General features: G+C 40.2%; 1 long non-coding RNA gene across 1 annotated transcript; it reads right to left on the bottom strand.

Moving 5' to 3' along the window:
• Positions 1–1,328: 1,328 nt before the first annotated feature.
• On the bottom strand, positions 1,329–18,462 carry LOC119296018. Its single transcript, XR_005144618.1, has 15 exons — positions 18,111–18,462; positions 17,130–17,366; positions 15,131–15,773; positions 13,619–14,314; positions 12,955–13,498; positions 5,781–6,378; positions 5,440–5,631; positions 5,166–5,345; positions 4,972–5,070; positions 4,728–4,862; positions 4,503–4,606; positions 4,321–4,356; positions 2,828–3,793; positions 2,170–2,720; positions 1,329–1,909 (listed from the first exon to the last, which is right to left on the bottom strand). It is a non-coding gene; the product is annotated as an uncharacterized LOC119296018 (long non-coding RNA).
• Between the last annotated feature and the right edge of the window lie 394 nt (positions 18,463–18,856).

Raw genomic sequence — 18,856 nt, 5'->3', positions numbered from 1 at the left:
GTCATGCGGCCGCGTCTCCCGCACGCCAAGGACGAAAAGCCCATTTTTTGTCATAGAAGTAGGAGCCCACCACATCTATGATGATACCGGGTTTTGTCACAATTATCGTCATAGAAGTGTCATAAGTATGACAGGAAAAAATTCGTTCGGCCCAAAATGTCATGGATGTGTCTTTTTTTTGTAGTGCTTGCTGCGAGTGCGAGCGCGAAAGCTCCGGGTGTCGAAACAATCCTTACCCTTTAGGATGTTTCGTGAGGGAAAAAATGATGAATTGCTTTGTAACACCCCATGACATGATAAAAACTTGTGTTGACCAGTTGTGAATGTTTGTTTTTGTGGGATTGCAACATATTAATACATGTCTGGTTTGAAAAAGAAAAATGTTGCTTTTTACGAGAGTTGATTTAAAAAGATTCTTATTATTATAGGTTTGTGAGAGCTTACTTTTTGTAGTATGATGGTGCCAAAATTTGAAGAATTTTTTTAAAAAAGCAAAATGTGGGTTTTTTCTTAATTTTATTAAACAAGTACTCAATGGTTGTTGTAACCACAGCTACACCCATTTGAAAGAAAATATGATTTAAGCTTTTGAAAAGCATGGTTGCAGCTTTTGAAAAGCATGGTTGCAGCTTTTGAAAAACATGGTTGAATCTTTTTGAAAACATGGTTGCAGCTTTTAGGAAACATGGTTGAAGCTTTTGAAAAACATGGTTGAAGCTTCTTGAAAACATGGTTGAAGTAAAATAACAAGTTGGCAAAGGAAAAGCCTTGAATGATTTAAAATGTTGATTTGGCTATGCAGCAAAATTTGGCTATACATGTTTCCATTATATGTTATCTTGTAGCAATTCAATTGCAAAAAAGAATGTAGCAATATAACAAAATGTTTGGTAGTTCTATTTTTTGGAAATAACTTTTGAAACTTTTTTACATTATGCTTCCAGCAAAAATATTGTACGGACATTGCTAATTTGCAGGTAAAATGCATATTTTGGCTCTACAACAAATCTAACATAAGGTTGTAGCTATTTTCTGTGAGCTTTCGGTAATTTAAGTGTGACAGTGTAGCATTCACATATTATTTTCAGGAAAAAAGGTTAGGAGGGGAGAAATGCACAAAGATTCCCTTGAAACTTCGATGGATGAAGTTTAAAATATTTTCATATTTCAGAACCAGCAAAAAAACAAATGTCCTTGCTTGATCATGTTGGCAAACAGAAGAACACATCCATTAAAAACAAAATAAGCGATTCATCCAAAGATCAAGTTATCATCGATTTACATACCAAAAGAACACATCTGTTTACTGGAGGTATCATTAGTTTACATACAAACACGCACTACTCTAATCCCATCAGAACACTACCACCTCAGACATGATTTAGACTAACGAAGAAAGGAGCTTGTCCGTCTTGAACCTTCCAAAAAATAAAGCCACCAACTCTTCATTGAATGCCCGCTCCTTTAGAGCATTGTTCATTCGGTGAATAAGGAGGTTGTGTGCTAGATCTATGCGGTATCGCGCCATGTCTTCCTGTAAAAATGAATGCAAAAAGTAAGCAAGTATGTTACTAGTTTTTTTAACACAAGGAAGGCTCCATCAAGCGCCACAATTTCATTCAACTCATAGACAATGTACAGCATGAATTACATAGCCCTGAACTTGAAAATTGAGGAGGGATTGCAGAAAAGGGAAAGGTACATTGCCATGAGAAGAACGTGAACAACTAAAGACAGGTTCTACTCCCGAGTTGAGAACCTGATGAGCACAATTGTGAGCAATTCCATTGGTATTCCTAGAGATGTGATAAACAACATTAAGAGAATGGGAGATTTGAAATAACTCGCTAATTGGTTGTCTGCACCTCCAGCTGATGTTGGTGTTATTGATATCTCTTGAAGCAGCCATCTTTGCTAATGAAAGATTGTCAGTGAGAAAAGAACCTTGCTGAAGTTGAAGCCGGCAAGAGATTTTAGCAGCAAATAGAAGTGCATAAACTTCAGCAATAAGAGGTGAACAAACATCATGAGTAGAAGCTTGAATCATTATTCTTGAATCAAAACCCTCTTTGGGGAAGAGGATGTGAACACCAATACCAGTAGCCAGATTACCACCATACCCAGTCACATTCTTCTTATGCTAAGAAGCATCTAAATATATTTTGGTACCTGAAATAGCCAAGTCAGATTTGAGGGTGGAGCCTTGATGTACTTGTTCTTGCCCTTGAGAGAGTATGGTTGTAGATTGCTTCTCCTTCGAAGAAGGCAACTCCCTATTTAGGTGTTCTTGGGGATCTTGCATATCTTGGACAGAGGCGATGGCTAGAGCAGCTTGGTGAACCTTATGGGAATGTGATACTTACCTAAAAAAAGAACACCATTTCTTGCTTTCCACAAACACCACAAGGTAAATATATTAGGAATAGATGCTTACGGATGGTTCATGTTAATTAGAACCTGAATAATATCAAGAACGGAATTATGATTGAGAGCAAGAATATCAGATCTAATATACCGGGGTGCCCGAACCAAGAGGCTCTAGCAAAGTTGCAAAGAAAGAAAAGATGCATTTCATCTTTATCTGAATCACATCTAGAGCATGTAGAAGAAATATGAGAGGAAAACCTGCCAGCTCTAAGACCAGTTGGGAGAGCATGCCTAAGTAAGCCCCATGCAAAAGTTTTAACCCTTGGAGCCATGAATTTGTGCTTCCAGACCTGCTGCAAAATATCTTTGGTTGATTGGTTCACCTGTCTTGGTTGATTTGCCTGCAAATTATGAATTTGTTGTAAACACAACTTATATGTACTCTTAGAATTGCACTTACCAGAAGGAGTGGGCTTCCAACAAAGGATATCCCTACTATCATCAAGAACTATAGGAGTTGCAATAATAGCCGAAGCAGTCGGTTCCTGAAAAAGGTTAGTAATGAACTCAGAATTCCAAACTTTTTGGCCTGGTAGCCAAAGATCAGAGACCTTAGCCGGGTAAATAAAAGCACTATGCTAGACAATAAGGTGATCATATATGTTCTCCCAAGTGGTACAGCAAGGTGAGCTCCAAATAGAAATGTTGCCTTGGGTGATCTGGTAAAAAGAATGCTCCTTGAGCATCGGCAAGACCTTGAGAATAGAAGTCCAGAGAGCATATTTCGGAGTATTCGGAGTAGCTCTCCAAATGGAAGAATCAGGAAAATACTTAGCATGGAGAACTTGATAGACTTGGCTTTCTGGATTTTCAGCAAGTCTCCAGGCAGCCGCAAGGAGACCTTGATTCATAGCCAACATGTTTTTGATTCCCAATCCACCTTTTTTAGGAGTACAAATATCTTTCCAAGCCCTGAGACATAAAGCTCTTGCACTAGCTTCCTCTCTAACACCAACCCACCAAAAATTACGAATGATTGCCATGAGCTTCGCAAGGATTTTTTTTTTTGAAAAGAGGATATTGGACATATAGTAAACAGGTATGGAAGCGAACACTGAATTGATAAGCTCAAGTCTAGCAGCATGGGATAATTTATCAGCTTTGTAAGTGGGAAGCTTATTCTTGAATTTATCATAAACAAAGTTATAAGCCGAAGCACGGTCCTTTGCAGGAAGGATGAGAGGGTGGCCAAGGTGAGTTGATGTACTATCAATAAGGGTAACTAGGAAAATATTATTAATATGTTGGGCTAGAGACTGGGAGACAGTAACACTAAAAAGAATAGAAGATTTGTGCCAATTTGGAGTCTGACCTGATTGGGAACAGAAGTGGTTGATGAGATGAGCCATTTGGGTAGCTTCCTGAACTGTGGCATTACCACAAACCAACAAGTCATCAGCAACAAGCATTGAATGAATAGGTGGACAGTTTGGACCAAGAGAAATGCCAGACAGTTGATTTTGTATCATAGCATCATGCAGGCTTAAAGAAAGCTCATTAATAGCAAGAACAAACAGATAAGGCGATAAGGGACAACCCTGTCTTAAACCTCTATTGCTATGAAAGTTCGCAGAAGGTTGGCCATTAATAATGACTGAGAACCTTGGGGAAGAGATGCAAGCATACACCAAATTTATGAAATGACTATGCAACCCCTTGCGCGAAAGAGCCGAAATGATGAAATTCCATTCAAGTTGATCGAAAGCCTTAGCCAAATCAATTTTAAGCAAGAAAGCTTGTTGTTTCCAAGATTTAAGAGAAAACGAATGAGTTATCTCCTGAGCCAAGATGGTATTGTTTCCAAGTACGTTACTAGTTATTCTTGTGCTGCATGAGTATTGAAAACGAAGAAAGTAGATTGTAACAAAAATGACAAGACAAAAAAATGTGTACCTGCTTGAACTCTCTCACTGCCTTCCCATCATAGTTCTGCACATATTTGAGCCCAAAAAAGCCACAGTCACATCTATGAGATAAAAAAAATTCTCCATCATAGTTCCCATGCATTGTGGAAACAACCAATTGTTGAAATGGAACACATGATTGAAGAAAAAAGAAAAAAAAAGAAAACTCACATGTTATTTTTGCTTTGGGTAATCCTCTAGGTTAACCGGGCAAAGGATCCAACATCGACATTAAATTCGCTACACGCTTGTGTGAGAGTTGCAAAGTTTGTGATCTATCACCGAAAACACACAAAAAAGTTTGAAAATAAAATGAGGTGTGTAAAGATGACAACGGGGCATTTACATAGATGAATCAAAAGGAAAACATAAATTAAATAGATAGCATGAGCCTACCAGGTTATTGGCATGCTTCTTGAAAGGAGATTGTTTTCCTTTGAATGGATTGAGTCAAATACATTCCACTGCTTGTGAAGCAAGTTTGCGCAAAGAACTATCCAATGGCGATCATGAACTTTTGTGAAAAAAAAGCTAGAAAAATAAAAGAAAGGCAAAAGGTACTCAGAACATATAAAAATGTTACAGCCATATTTGAAAGTATTTGTGGTGTGAAACAAAAGAAGGCTCTTGGAAAACTTACGAGGTCAAATTTTTGAACCTTGAACTTTGTGATGGCCCTTTCAAGCTCGGGCATGAGATCTGGTGTTTGGAAGGTTGATGGGTCTAATTTTAGTAGGATCTACTTGAAAAAAACAACAAAATGGTTAGTGTGTGTTGCAACAAAAATGTGAAGAAAAAGGGAATAAAGCATTCCTTGTTTTTACAAAAATTTACCCCCGCGTGGACTAAGAACATGTATTTTTCACAACCCTATTGCTTCCTGCATGAGATGTGAGGTTGTTCATCTCGATACATAGTGACATAACCCCATCGTTCATATCCCCGCGAGGCTTGAAGCATACAAGGAATTACTTGTATCCAATGTAAAAACCACCTATCTTGACAAAAGGTGTCCTGCTACCATAGTTGCAGCCAAATGAATCATTTGTTTCAAGCAGAAAAATAAAAAAATAGAAAGCAAAAAACAAATAGGGCTTAGGTAGCTCACACTTGTTCATTGGGTGGTGATCTCCTTAATGGTTTACCATGCTTAAGATACTTCCCATACATAGTTGCAGCTTCATTGACTTTTTGCTTCTTTGCCTTGGTATTTTTACGGACGGAACTTTAGCCATCCTTTCCTTCCTAGTGTTCTTGGCATGTGTGCTAGGGCCACTGCTTGCATCAACAATTTGATTTTCTGTAGCCACCATCGTAGGAGATGTAGCAAAAACAATGAACGAGTTTGCAAGGGATTGTACAAAAAGAATTTGCTGCAATCACACAAATGCGAAAAAATTGACATGGAGAAAAAACAAAAAGAAATGATGCAGGAGGAAGGAAGCATACTTGGGCTGTCATCGTTGTTTGAAACATGAAACACGAGGATGTTTGCATAGATGGAGCTGACGGTGCTCTTCTTGATTGTAGGCTCATCCATACCATGCATCAACTCATAGTCTTCAGAGCCCTTTAAGAACAACTCGCATGATGGCTAGTCCTCCCAAATGCTGGCTGTCGCACTCCTATGTGCATCATAGAAGAGTAGGGGCTGTGAGATGAGACGTTGCCTTCCATCTCAAAACTCACTCTTTGTTGATCACGAGTTTCAGCAGCCTGTGTTGCAACTTGTAGGTTCAATCCAGTGACTTCATCCTTGTTCATGCTAGGTGTTGTACCTTCAGCTTGAGCTTGAGCACCAATGCCAGCATTTGCAGCTTTAACATCATTCTCTTTTCCGTGACATTCATCCATGATAGGTGCTTCAAAGGAAAAGTCGGGCTCATTGGTAGCTGTGATGGTGTCTCCAACATCACGAAGGAGAGCGACCATCCGGTTGCACTGCAATCCCTTTTAAACACGGTATAAACTTGCCTACTACGTCATCCACCTTCGCTGCAAAAATACCCCTGTGCTTGTCGTACAACATTTGGAACTGAATTTGTACCTACAAGAAGGCAAGTGTTGAACATTTTAGTCATCCATATCCTCCAGATTTTGAAAAATATGGATGTAAAAAACACAAATGTGGGTGTAGCACATTAGAGGTATGGATAAAGCAACAAACAAGTAGGTATGCTGTTGTATCACTATGTATCAAATAAACAGTGTGATTATATCAATTTATTGTCATTGATGAAGCATTAACAAATGTGTTAGAGTTTAATTAACGTGTGTTAATTATGGGGCAAATCTCCCCTTGTAACTGCCATCTCTCCCGAACGGATGCCTCTTCATCGCATCCCTTCTCCTTGTATAAATGCTTACAATCATCTAACGAAAGATAGTGGATTCACTTTTCTCTCAACACATTATCAGCACGCTCTACCACGAGCGAACAAGAGGGAAGGAGCATGGCCGTTGCGCTCACCGGCCTCCGTGCCGTGTAGCCTCGGGTCGTGCCCGCCCGCGCTCCGTGGCCGCCCTGTGCCCTGCAGCGCCGCGCAAGTGGCCGCCCGGCCTCCCCAATTCACGCTTGTCTCCCCAGACAGCGGTGGCTCGCGCGGAGACGCCTCTCCCACGGCCTGCGCGTGGTACCATCGTCATCGGTGCTGAATGCAGTGAGCATGCTGGTCGTGCATGTGTTGCATGCAATGCATACTCCTGTACAAAGGAAATCCATCAACATGGATAGACCATGATCCAAGCCCTTGCTTGACAGCGGGATCCCGCACACAACACACCATGCGTGTGCGTGTTGACGGAGCCTTTGCTCTGCGCTTCGTTCGGCGGCAACGCTCCGCCCTGCGCACCCTCCGTGCTGCGCCCGGCCTTCGCGCCGTCCGGCTGCCCCGGCAGGCCTCGCGCCAGCCGCACTTGTGGCCGCGCGCCGCACCCCACGCCTGGCTGCCCGGCCTTCGCGCCGCGCCCGCCCGCCGCCGCCGCATGGCCGCGCCGGCCATGCCTGTGGCTGCGCTCTGCCCAGCCGCCCGGCCATACCACGGCCTCCACGCCGTTGACGCACCCCGCGTCTTTCTGCCTGCCTGTGCCCGTGGCCGGCGAGCCTGAGGGGCGGTGGCAGTTGCAGTAACTGCACGGGAGAAGACAGGGAAATCTTATCCCTTCGCCTTTTTGCACTAAGATCCTCCCATATGCAGGAAATGGCAAAATAGGCTGAAATAGGGGTTAAATCGGTCATAATAAGAGTACTAATTACTAGTATTTACCTGTTTTAGACCCCGTTGTTTCAAATATTTTTCTGTTGAGTATAATGCTCCAGAAATTTAAGATATAAATAATTTCCATGCCTATAAAGGAGATTATTTATATCTATTATTTGCAATTGAGATTTTCTTTTATCTCTTGCAAAGATAAATTCAGTACCTCTACAGTACTGATTTGCGATTGAGAATTTTCTTCTCTTGCAAAACAATCTCATTGAGATTGAGATTAATTTTCTCTCGCAAAATATTAATTCACACTTCTGAATTATCTTGCAACTTGAGGCATGATCATCTCATTTAATTTGATGTCTATACAATTCAAGTTTTTTTTCACTTGAACATCAAGTTTGCAACATCATTACTATTCATTATAATAGTGTAGTTCTGTTGAGTACGATGTATTCCGGAAATGTATGTATCTCCATGTTCACTATATGTTGAGATTAATACGTCTATTTGCAATTGATATTTTCAATTTCTTGCAAATACATATGCAAAATTCAAGGTGATTTCTTCAAATTGATGTTTGGGATCACAAGGTAGTCATATGGATCTACTGCCTACGCAGATTATCGATGACTACTGATAAAGCCTATATTTTGTCGTTTCGACATTATGATTGCTTCAAAGTGCTCTCCCACACATTTTACTAAGTTATGACATAAGGCATCATGAGTGAGTATTTACTGATTTCATCAGATTATACTCCCTATGCTGCAGATCTACTTCATTTTGGAGATTATCTTCAAGATGTCATACTTAGCAATTTGAGATTCACACTAATGGTTCAAGATAACTTCTTGAAATACCCATTGATTTTGCTAAGTTCATTACAACATCAACCATGATGGTCTTTAATTTACTGGTTGTAAATTAATTATCTCTGGTTTACCCATAGAGGTAACATATGGCTATAGAGTTTGAGGCATTCGTCCTCAATGGCCACCACTGCCCTATCTAGGCCATGGACATCATGCTCGCTCTTGTGTCTCGTGGAATAATGTGTGCAATCCAAGACCGTAGGATTCACCTTTGGTCAGAATCACACCGCTAACAGAAAAATATGTTGCCTTATAAATCTTAAGGCATTATATCGATCCAGGTCTCAGTATCTGGTTATTCTGTATCAGCTATTCCTGGGACGTAAAGAATCTCAAGGGCAAAGGTTTGAATCTCACTTCGTCCCTCCAACATGACTATCAGCAGTCATGGGACCCTATGAGCATGGAGAGCATGAAGGTTGAATATGCATCAACCGGCATGTTTGGAGACTATACATTTAGTCCCCTAGTCTCCTTAGTGATCTATTTATTTATGTCCATTTATGATGTTCTAATAAGAACATGATTATTGTTGTCATCATATATTGTATATCACAATATACTGTATCAGCACTTTGGTACAAATACATTTGTATGTATTCTATATATCTGACAGTGATTTTCATATTGAGAATCTTTATGTCTACGGGAGTCAATCCGATGAAAAATGATATGTGCCTTGTGGACATATGCACCACAAACTTTATACTCAGGGAAGCTCAATATTTTCACTCTCGTTGAGAGAAAGGAGATATTTAAATCCTAGATGCGATGAGGTATTTGTTGGCGCAACTCGAGTCATATTTACTATCCCTGTGGGTACTCGAGTAATGTCGGGATGCTTTATTGCTTCCCAAATTTAACTCGTACCCTACTAAACTATAAAGGTATCCGTCAAAATAGTTTCCATAGCGAAACTTATGATGACAACAAAGAGAAATAACTTCTCTTTACCATATGCAACGGATATGGCAAATACATTCTCTGTGTATCATCTGGATTACACATACGACACAACCCGTACCACATGTTGTGTACGTGATAGTTTTCCAGAGTGTCTTGTACATGACATACTTGGCATACTAGCCTTGGTCATCGAGACATTGGGTTGAAACCGAAACTATCGGCAATTTCAATAGTTTACGATTATTATGATGTTAAATTCTAACAACATTTGAATTTTATGTGCACTACAAGTGACACAGGGAAGCTAATTTTAAGGCTCACACACCTTAAAGTCTACGCTGAACCACTTAGACTCCTTGAATGCATCAAGTTGAGGTAAGTGGCTCTTCCCTCCATTGACTAGACTATTCGGGTATTCCATGGTTCTAAAAGACATATCTACATGATGGTCTCAAGTGTGTGCTTTATTCACACAAAACCATTGGCTCATTATCCTAACATCGATTTCAAGAAAATTGTATGGATAGCATTGCAGAATTCTCCTTGAGTGCCTTTCTCTATGGCCCTCGGATTGAAGTTTAGCAATTTGTCCTAATGTTCAGACTCAAAATGGTTTGGTAGAATCCTTTATCCAAAGAAGTTAGGCTCATTGCATTATCTTTACTCTGGAATTGTAACTTACCAACTTTACGTTGGAGTCATGCAGTTTTACACGCTCATGACAGAACTGCATAATATTATTCCCCTCTATCTTTGATATGTGGATATCTACCAAGTATTTCCTATCTGCGGTAATTCGGTTGCATACCGATATCACCACCCGGCATACATCATTAGCCCCTCAACATATAGTTGGGATCTATGTGAGGAATAACTGTATTTCCGTCAATACCTCAAGCCCCTTGCATGGGGAGTTATTCAAGGCCAATATGCTAATTTAATGAGGAACATTTCCAGGCATTAGGGGGAGATTTCAAGTACCATAAAGAATGCCAGGAAATTAGTGGAATGTTCAACACATTTCTGCCTCAAATCCACATACTCAAAGATCTGAACCATGCGTTCAGAAGATTTCCAACACATTGCAAATAACCTGCCAGATTCATTTACTGACTATAAAGGTGTCACACAATCCTACAATCCTGAAAAATGTCCAAAAGAGTGGAGGTACCAACTAAAACCATCCAACTCCCCGTTCAAAGCAACAGGGGGAGAAGTACGGCAATAGTACATCAGGATTCAGCTTCTCGCAAGCAAGGATATAAAGACCCGTGAATCAGTAAATGCAAGTCAACTTCACGTTGACCAACACCTGATGGGTAGTATACACCCAGTGGACGGGAAACCTCCACCAACCTAGGTCATAATGCACAATATGACTAGGACATTGGAATACCTGACTCAATCGCATTGGGAAATCGCGAGCAGTCACTATGGGTAACGATATTTCCATCAACTATATATTGATATATAGATTCTGGAGAATCATATAACAGGAAGTCTACAATTGTCGACATGCATTTCTCAACTAGATTGCAAAAGCCTTTCAAATGATTCAGATCCAAAGACCATGGCCATGGCAAAGTGTGAACAACACTCGGACTGAACTCAAGCAAAGGTTATAATCTAGGTAGAAATGATCTTGCTCAATAATGGGAAGGTATTCATAAGCAATACCTACACCAGTTTTCTTCTGAAAACAGAATTGAGAACAACGAGGTGGTGAAACAAAGAGCAAGTATTGTAGCACAAGGGTTCACGCAGATACCCAACTATTCTCCAGAGGTGGAATCTCTTTCCGATAACTTATACAATTTGGAGTTCATAGATGTAGTGATTACATATACATGTGGATCACTAGATTCAAACATAGATGTTTCCCGATGGAATCTCAATTTTGAATCGACATACATTGTGTAAAATCAGTAAGTCACCATATGACTTACTATTGTCACATATGGTACAACTGACGTAGTGAGATCCTTATACACAAGGATTACTCCTACAATGATGATTATCCATGTTTGTGTGTCTGCAATAACGACACATGTAATCATCTAAATGACGGAGTTTAAAATGAAGGATTCTGGTAAACCAAAGTACCGCTCATTACTACAACTTGAGCACCTTCATTCGTACATTATGGTATACTACGTTGTCTATATCCAAAATTTATTGGAGAAATTCATTGTGGACAAATCTTATCCATCCATAACTTTCATGATAGTTCATTCTCTAGACGTAGAGAAAGATCTATTTAGACCAAGATGATGGAAATGAGACATTGGGACGTAGAGAAAGATCTATTTAGACCAAGATGATGGAAATGAGACATTGGGACTCAGTGTTCCATAATGCCATTGGATCCACCAAACACAATTGGTTGGGACTCAAGAATATCTATCGATATCTCCAAAGGCATCAAACATCTTATCCTGGTTTTTCAAAGTTTTAGAGAAATCTGAACACCAATACCATTGGATACAATGATCAGATCCCCGCTATGTCAAATCATGGACAAGCTTAGTGTTCCTACTAGGTGTGGTAGCCCTCTCTTGAAGAGTGTTCAAAACAGACCTCATGGCTACATCCACCAGCCATTATCTCAATGATAATGTGTTTTGTGTTGCCCGGATGCAAACATGTTACGCAATAAGCAATATCGCTATATTCCATATCTTGCAAGTTAAATCATGTGACTGATTTATTCATGAAGTCTCTACCAACTTTTCACGGAATTGGTATGTGACGGCTTTAAAATTTGCAAGATCAGGGGGAGTATCTTCCAGAATTGTTCCTGTTCAATGCATCATATTATACTCTTGTTTCCTTCATGAGTTTACTTTACAAATTCTCATAAAGGTTTTTAATGAGGTAATATCAACATGAGATCATATGTCATACTTTCTGTTTTCCCCATCGGGATTTTTGGGTAAGTATATACGACATATTTATTGTCCTCTGAACTCTATGGGTTTTCTTGTATTGAGTTAAAAGAGACAATAACCATTATATGTTGTATCATTTTCTCCTTATTTTTTCCATTGGGTTTGAAGAAGTTTTGGCAACATATCAAACACTATACTCCTCATATTTTTCCCACAGGGTTTTTGGAGGAGCCTCTAATCAAGATGATGATTCTGGATGAACAAGTGTAGATTAGGGGGAGTGTTAGAGTTTAATTAAGGTGTGTTAATTATGGGGTAAATCTCCCCTTGTAACTGCCATCTCTCCTGAACGGATGCCTCTTCATCGCATCCCTTCTCCTTGTATAAATGCTTACAATCATCTAATGAAAGATAGTGGATTGACTTTTCTCTCAACAAAATGATCTATACCTCTAGGTAGCGAATTATTGATATGGATGTAGCAAAATTATGATATGGATGAAGCAAAAATAAAATGTAGTTGTAGCACACTAGACATATGGATGTAGCAAAAAGCCTAATAGGTATGAACTAAAAACACCTATGAAGCAAAAATAAAACATGGTTATAGCACGTCAGAATGAGGGATGCAGCAAAAAAAATACACTTGCAACTGGGTATAAAAAAATAATGCAAAGACAAAGTTACAAAAGAAGATGGATGAAAATGAATAAAAAAAGAGATAATGTAGATGGGAAAAAAGTACCCTTAGATCTTGCAAGCTAGGGAATGATTGCTACAGCCAATCGTTGAGCGATGATGATAGATGTGGTTCAACATCAACATTTGGTTGAGCCTCGCTTGATTGAGATTCGTTTGCTTGAACATCAGCACCTTAAATTTGGCTTCCTTGGCCACTAGGTGCTTCAGCGCCAACTCCCTGCCCACTGGCTGCTTTAGCACCAATTTCCTGTCAAATGAGTTGTGCTGCATAGGGGTGTTGCACAAACTCCGGATCTTGAAAAACAAAACATGAGTGGCGAAAATAAGAAGCTTAACATAACCTAAATGGAAAAGCAAAGAGAGTGTTAATACTCCATTGGCAAAAGAAATATATAGACGAGATGTAGCAAAATTACTTGGGTGTGTTTCCCATAAAAAGGTTGGACAAGAGTGGGATTGTTCTTGTCAACATTATCCAACCAATCAAAATCTTTTTGACAAACAAAACATATCCTCGACATGAAATAATCAATTACATGCTCGTTTGGGAGGCCGGCCGGGATATGAATATGATCTATGTATATGATCTGCATAGAATAAAAAAGACATTATCCAACAAAAACATAAATGCAGCTATAGAAATGTATAAAAGGTTTCATGCAGCAAAGAAAAAAGATGAAGGTATTTCATAATGTTGCGTTGCATACCGCTAACATGGGAAGGCATGAAGCGATCTGAAACTTTACTGCTTTTTCTGTATTTGCTTGCATCATCTTCTTCTCTTGAAAGATTGCAACCTCCTTCATCGCTCATGCCAACAAATGCTCATCCCAAACGAATTCATGGACCAAAGACATGCCTACATACTCGAGATTCACGTAATATTGCCAATGCCTGGGCACAAAACTATTGCCAAAGCAAGGGGCGCCCAAGTCCTATTTATCATAACCACGTTTTCATCGCTACAACTATTGAGCAACTTGACAACATGGGCGATTAAAGCCATGTTCCCTTCCTTGTAGATGGTGCGAAGATCATGTTCATCACTCTTCTTAAAAAGCTTCACGAGTCTATCACCAAATGGCACGTTAAAAATCCTTTTCATCATGAGTTTGCTGAAGATGATGGATTTGTTCTTGTGTTTGAACTCAAAGAGTATGTGATTCGTGTTCATCACAACAAACTCAATGAGCTCGTGGGGCACCTTAAAAGGCCACATGTCCAACAAGTTTTCAAACAGTCCCATCCTTATGATTCTATGTTTCCAGTAATACTTGCTTCCCAATTTCACCAAGCCTTTTTGAGTTAAACCTTGACTTAAAGCCACATAGATTGCCTCTCTTCTTATTTCTTCTTCTTAACCTTCATATTCCCCTCATTCTCATTAGAGGTGCCTGCAACATCTACAAAAAGGAAAAAAAACAAGTCAGTAAAAACCTAAAACTGCATCATGAGTAGCTAGGGAAAAACATACATCCACACATAAAAAAATCTATAAAACCTATGAAACATAGAATAAACATTGCTCTCTGAAATTAGCATGTATAGTAACTTAAATCTACAAAGATCCATCAAACCAAAAAAACTGTTGAATCATGCTTAATTAAGCTACTAACACTAGTTGTAGTTGAGCTAACGAAAAGAGTTATATATGGTACAACAAACACTATGAGAGAAGCAAGTTGAGCGTAGTTGAGTAAGCAGCAAACCAAAGCAAGGAATTGCCGCGGCAACACAACACGAACATGAGAATTAAAAACAAAGTACCAAGAGTAGAAACATGTATGCAGCTACGTGCTACTTCCTGGATGCTACATGCTACATCCTCCCATGCTTCAAGTAAAACCACACAAGTAGGCAATGGCCACCCTGCAGTTACCGTAGCAGCAAGTGCATTTTACTCACCGTAAAATTTCAACCCTAAAATCATGGAAGAACAGATCCCTCACAAACCCAAAAGGGATCATGGAAGAAACACTAGGCCCTAATCTCTCTAATTCAACCTGACAAATATCGTGGAAGCACAAATCCGTCACAAACCCTAGGCCCAAAATACTCTGCCTGACAAAAACATGGAGCATGGGCGGCATAAATTCCCCCCTTGGCGAGACGACCGGTTGAGAACCCACGACATCACCACATCGCTATCCTATTGTGGTGGGAAAAAATCAAAGGGACAGAGACGAAGGGGAGAAGCACAAGCGCAAGGGGGAAATTACCTGCCAAAGGATCCATTAGTCCTAGGGGAAGCGAGATCCGTCCTGGATTCAATCGACGCCGTCACCCCTCCTGTCCCAGATCTCAGGCGCCGCTGATGAGTCGCCCCTCCGGTCGCTAGATCCGCCGTCCCTCTGCTCCTCTGACTAACGCGAAATGAGCCCCTCATGACCCCCTTCGTGAGCGGTTGCAACAAAACTGGGGGAGCACCTAATTGGATGGGAGGCACACGTGGCACAACCTGTGTCTTTGGATCTAAAGAGGTCCAATGCGCAGAGCGTGTCCGGCGAAACAGTTCGACTGGCGCCCCTGCCAAAAACATTTTCCGAAGAAAATTGGACCTTACAGTTATGTGATTAAATGTATACAAATATAATTTTGAAATAGGAAGAAAGACTTTTAACTCGCAAAAGCTTAAGACCAGGCAATTAAGTATCCTGGAGCAAAAGCATCACCAATGAGAAACTTCAACTTACCTTACTAACTCATTATCCAGAATAGTTTCATCTATGCACACACATGAAATTTGTTACCTGACTCAATATCACCAGCCTTAGTTTCTGGATCAGTACTCCCAATAGTAGCATATGCAACATTCCGCTTGTTTGGATATGTTGAAGTCTTTGAAACTACTTTGGAAGCAACCTATATTATGATCAATATTAGCATTGGATGACAATGATAATAAAATTTGCATGAACAATATGTCAATGGATACACATGGTCATAGTTTTGGAAGATTGTCATAACCATTCACTTCGTTAGGGATACACATTCAGGCTACAAGTGGGACTAATAGCAGGATGCCCACGTGCACGCATATGTTATGCGGGTGTTCGTGGGCAGCCTGCAATCAACCATGTTGCGTCTGCTTCCCACATAATCCCATTTAATCCCACACAGTAGTAAACTGTTGCGCTATTGCATTAAGAGTTCTGACAGTCACCACGTGGCAGATGTGTGGTAAGTAACCACAAAAAAATAAAGAGTTCAGACAATTCTACTTGCCTCCTGTACAAATCAAGACTAACTTGTTGTATCTGGACAATAGTTAAAAAAAAGACAACTATCAATCAGGTTAATACTTTTAGGTTCCTGTACAATTCTACTTAGCTCTACTAAAAAGTTCTTGCACCTTTTCTTGAGAAAGTTTGTAGGTATGCATCACGCATTATACCTTTACAAAAAAAGTAGGACAATAAACAACAACATAGAATTGCTAGAATGCCCACAACTGATTAATATATATTATCATTTCACAGGACAGATTAATACTTTTAGGTTGACGGAACAAAAGTTTTATCACCAAAGCAGTGTCTACTGCTCCTATCAAACTCGCATATCAAAGCACGACACGGAGCTTTAGTGATAATTACTAAAAGCGTTGTGTCGTGAAATTTTTGCTTGCTGGATGTTTTTATGCCGTGTAAATCATCTAGACCAGGAATGAAATTGACAAACATTAATCGCCATGCTTAGGATAGTTTGACATAATATTGGATTAAGATTTTGATTCATCCCTACCCTATAAAAGATTTTGATTCATGACTGAATATTCTAAATACTGCAGTGCGCTGAGTATGTACCTATCCTAGTGTTTCGGCAGCTTGCACAACACATGATACTGCTTTGTGAGTCATGAGCGTAGCCCAATAAAGAACACTAAAACCTAACCTTGATCTAAAAGATATATGATAGGCTACGCTGAATCTGTGATACTTACATTCCTAAAAGATATGTGTTAGGCTACGCTTAATCTGTGATACTTACTTTCTTGTGTGCTAGGCTAGACTGAATCTGTCCCAGATTATTGTCACTAGACGAACTAGAAAGACACATACAACGATGATTTGCACTAAATCAATTGCGTGACCAATTACTTTAATTTTGAAATTGCTAATTGACTGGGAACAGCAGGCAGCCCAGCAGCAATCATTCATGGGTATTGGTTAGAAAGCAGCAGAAATGCAAGCATTCATAGGTATTAGGTAGAGAACTTACATATCTGTTTGTTGCAGAGCACATAAAGCTGGTGGTTCTTGGCTTGTTTCGAAAATCTGCAAGAGATGGTGAACAAGCAGGTGGAACTGGAGATGGGGGAATTTCGTTGGTAGACGCTCTTTTTTTAGTTGCCAAAGGCTCGCAAGTAGCCTAAACTACATAACATCACCTCAAAAAGCTTATTCATGCAAGAGCCTGAATTACCATCAGAACCTGAACACCGGTAAGAACATGTTCCTACAGATGAAGAAGGCAAGTCGATGAAAAATAAAGAATGAAAAACTAATGGTTTCCTTTGTGCAAGCAAACCAAAAACGTAATCATCACAGTATACAACTAGAGATCAAAATCACATTGACATAATAGTACATACTAGACGGACATGGCAGCCAGTTTGCACAACATATTCTTCAGTACAAAGTTCAATTTCCTAATTTGTTGAAACTGCGACACGGAGCGACAATGTTGCATACTTACAAAGCAATAAGATCAAAGGGAAATGCCTAGTTGGTAGGGAAATTGCATTTTATCAGACCTCCTAATAGAACAATGTGCTTATGATCACAACTCTACTAACTGCGTTAATAAAATGCCACTGTCTGTTATGTAGACTCAAAGTGGCACTTTTATAACAAGAGAAGGTTAATCTACTTGCAGTGTGCATATATATACATTCACAGTCATGTGAAATTCAACAACACTTACTGAGTTTCTCTTGTTGCCGTTCATGTCAATCTATATCTAGACTAACTCTTTTTTACCAATTAGAAAGTACTCAAAATAACAATAACTACTTAAGAGTTCAAAAATAATGCCACATGATTATCCCCAAGTAGTCTATTGATCTCCTGAATATACAGATTTAAAGTGAAAGAAACATATCTCTCTACAGTGAGCAGAAATTTACAATATGTAATATGGGCAATTCTTGATGGAAGCACGAGTTCTGGCACACAAGTAAAATCATAGAGTGAGACAAACCTGTTGGGAGAGAAGGAGGGGGTACGATGTCGGGTAGATCCGGTGGTCGTTCAACTCCAGCCGTGGCAAGGTCACCATGGGTCGCGCATCGCCGTCACGACTCACGACCATGCTGGAGGTATACGAGGGGAAGAAGAGGGGGCACGATAGGGCAGTGCAGCGTGGGGCACGGCCGGGCGGCAGGGCACACAACAGTGCGGTGGTGATGCAGGGGACACGGCGGGACGGAGGGGAGGCGGTGCGGCGGTTGGGAGACGGGCTGCGGTGGACTCGACAGTCCGGTAGGGAGCACGGCGGGGCGGCTTGGATGCGGACGACGGTGGGGAACGGCAGGACGGTGGTGAGCGCATCTGGATCTTGGATAGGAGGGATCTGAGCGAGTGAAGGAGGTCAGTAATTTATAATACCTAAATAGTTGATTCCCACTATCTTATTTTTCTTGACATGCAGCATGTTCATTCAGCCATACTGCCACCTCAACAATCATTTTTTTTTATTTTCATCAAACTGTCCGATTCAACTCTGGACATCGTTTCCCGCAAAAAGAAAAAAAAACTCTGGGCATCGCTTCCGTCTTCTGTAACTGACGCGTTAGTGCAAAAGCCCAAGACCAGCCCATCGGTCGATCTTCTGGTCTGTTAGCCTTCCGGTCTTTCCCTATTATATGCATCAAAAACCAACATCATGGCAGCAGAAACGGGCGACGGTTGCACCCTCATCCCTACCTCATCGGATACGCCACTGTC

This window comes from Triticum dicoccoides, chromosome 4B (assembly GCF_002162155.2).
Source record: "Triticum dicoccoides isolate Atlit2015 ecotype Zavitan chromosome 4B, WEW_v2.0, whole genome shotgun sequence".
NCBI classification, from domain to species: Eukaryota; Viridiplantae; Streptophyta; class Magnoliopsida; order Poales; family Poaceae; genus Triticum; species Triticum dicoccoides.
Note: the sequence above shows the minus strand (reverse complement) of the source record. Positions and strands in the feature narration are given on the sequence as shown.